Below are 3342 nucleotides of genomic sequence, written 5' to 3' on the forward strand. Positions count from 1 at the left end.
ACTGGTTCAACAATCAAATTACAGATTCAGAAAGCAAAAAAATATAGAGTATAGGTTTGACAAACAAATAAGTAGTAAATGAGTACATTTTATTTAAAGAGCACTTTTCTCAGGTAAAAATGACAAAATGCTTTACAATCGACACAATAAAACATAAAAAAATTGTGAAATGTAATGAGTTAAAGTTGCAAGTTGAAATCCTTCCTGTATAAAAATCAATGGATTCTGTGCTTGATACAGTGGTGGGCGCAGCTAATCGCTAATTAGCGAAGCTAACATTTTCATTAGCAGATTAGCTGTTCAGCTAACTTTGAAAAACATTTCCGCTAAATGTACACATTAGTGTAGTGGTAGCTCTGGGAACCAATGTAGGCTGACTACATCAACATGAAGCTGAAACTCTAGTTTCCGAGGGTACTTGAACGCCTCTCGTAGTGCTTCCGTTACTGTGCAAAGAAATGAAAAGTCTCTTCTCTGCAGTTAAAAAACGCTGATAATTGTTTCGAAAAAACATGGATATTGTAACGCAAATAACTCCCGATCCGTTTGTCAGATTGAAACGATTCAAAAACTGTTAGAAAGCTCCGGAACTCAAGATTCCAGGAGTTTATGAATGACTCACGTACGTGCTTGTGTCATGGCACGACATCAACAAATGTCGCACGTGTGCATTTGACGCACCGGCTCATCAATGGAGTCCTGAGTGCTAACTCGTCAGTTTACTGAGTCCATAGACAGAGTCTACAAGTCACTCATATAATAAAAGTTAGCGGTTAGCGGTTATTATTAACTTCAGCTAAATCTTTCAGCAGTTTAGCAGTTTGGCGTTATTGAAGCTAACTTTTCAGTTATCGGAAGAACAGTTATTGAAACTAACTTTTTGGTTAGCTGTGGCCACCGCTGGCTTGATAGAGATAGAGGAGCGGATACTAGAGCATTGAAGCCACTGCCTGGAGAGTTTTAAATGGAGTGTGTGTGGCTGAGAGGAGCTTCTGACCTGTTGACTTCAAATTATTAGACCAGAGTGAGCTTTCAGCAGGTCACTGATATAATGAGGAGCTTCCACCATGTTGTGCTCTAAAAGTCAAGACTGTAATTTTTAAATGTATTCTAAAATTTATCATCAGATAGTGAAGAGAAGCCAGGACTGAAGTGATGTGGGACCGTCTTTTAGAAACAGGGTCGACATGAGCCCAAATGACTGTTGTGCAACATTTAAAACCATTCATCCATCTTCTACTATGTCCGCATTCAGTTTTCATGGTTGAACAAGCTACAGATTTGCCAGGTTGACACATTCACACATATGGGAACTTTGGAGTCACAGATGCATCTCAATCATGTTTTCAGGCAGAGGGAAGAAACCAGAGGAACTATACAACATCCAGACGAGTTCTGGGAAAACATGCAAACACATAAGTCCAGACAGAAATTGGGGTTGTTGTCACTCTGACATGGATCTGACATCTACTTCATCACCACATTACCTCAACATTAGAGCCAGTGAATAGATTTTGTTGAAACTGAATGTATTTTATGTTGTAAAAAATTAGGTTTTAGGGTGTCTCACTCTTTGTGATGGCAAAACTCCTCAAAGTAGAGCAGGTCCTCCTCTGCATTATGAGAAAACCCATCATTAGAAATGTACCAGGCATGACCTCCAGTGGGCGCTCTGTTTGGCTCACCCTGAAGAGCGATAGGATAGATGGATGGATGGATGAACGGATAGAGTCTGGGTATCTTTTTAAAAATGTCCTAAAGTTGTCTGCCACTGATGAAGCCAGTATGTAGTCTCTCTCAGCATCCTGTAGCGTCCTAACCTCTTTTCTTCTCCGTACTGATTATTCAAACCGTATGTATTATAACTGCTCCATATATGGAGATATGTTCTCTCTTTCCCACTTTGTGAGTTTGTTTTTCTCGCACTCGTTGCGTCTCTCTCTGAGTGTCTTCATCACATGAGCGATAATTTTGTGTTTCCTAATCATTTCCATTTGACAACATGTTGCAACAACATGCAAACACCGTCTGGAGAAACAGCATCTTCACCCCCACGGGATGTTATACTCTGTGTGTGTGTGATACTCTGTGTGTGTGTGTGTGTGTGTGTGTGTGTGTGTGTGTGTGTGTGTGTGTGTGTGTGTGTGGCTGATGTAGAATGTTCATAAATGGGTGTAATGGGCTCCATATGGTGAAGTCAGAGAGCTGAAGCAGAGAGTGTCTGGGAGAAATATCACCCCTGTCTCCACCTTTTACACTCTGCTGAGCTAACACACACACACACACACACGGTACACTGATACAACATACTAAAAAGAAGGCACACTTGAAGGCGCCACAGCAGCCGTGTAGAGCGAACATATGTCATGCGATGAATAAGGGAGCGTCAACATTAATCCCTCCGTCTGTTCACCTAGTGTGTGTGTGTGTGTGTGTGTGTGTGTGTGTGTTTGTGCATGTGTTTGCGCGTGTGTGTGTGTGTGTGCGTGTGTTTGCGTGTGTGTATGCATAGTATGCTGCAGAGACCTGCCAGCGTGAGTCTTCATATCTGTGTTTTGTCTCATGCTCCTCACTGTGTCAGTGCTATCACACCCTTATCAGCTCACTGGCACCAAGCGTCTTGCATGCGCACACACACACACACACACACACACACACACACACACACACACACACACACACTGCTTGTGTCTTTCCACCACACTGAACTCACTCCTGTTTCTGTCCTCATGTCACAAAATCGCGGGATAGTTCTCTGGTTGGCACTGCGTATTCAGACTCGCCTGTGTTTCGGAGCATTTGGTGAATCATTAAAACAGTGTCAGCCTGCATTTGTGTGTGTGTGTGTGTGTGTGTGTGTGTGTGAGGGTGCTGTTTAGGGGGCTGTTTTGTCTGTTTCTTCTCGTACGACTCAGCTGCTCTGTTGCGCTTCACTTCCTACGTCTTTAGTGCCAAAGAGTTCCAGTGCCAGTGTGTGTGTGTGTGTGTGTGTGTGTGTGCGCGTATCTGAGCGAGGCAGACAGAGTGAGACGATGTGTGTGAAGTTTCCACTGTGTCATCATTATGCAGTTCATCAGATACCTGGGGACACACTGCACGCTTGCACTTAATCGTGCATGGACACACACACACACACACACACCCACACACACACACACACACACACACACACACACACACACACACACACACACACACACACACACGCACGCACACACACACAGACTGTCAAGATGCAAGATGAAGGTTTGTTATTAACCTTACCGTAACTCTTGTAGTAAAACCTCCTGCAGTTTCAGCTCCATTCATGTCTCCATGCTTTATTATGACCACTGGGATCAC

This window comes from Salarias fasciatus, chromosome 1, assembly GCF_902148845.1.
Source record: "Salarias fasciatus chromosome 1, fSalaFa1.1, whole genome shotgun sequence".
Taxonomy (NCBI): domain Eukaryota; kingdom Metazoa; phylum Chordata; class Actinopteri; order Blenniiformes; family Blenniidae; genus Salarias; species Salarias fasciatus.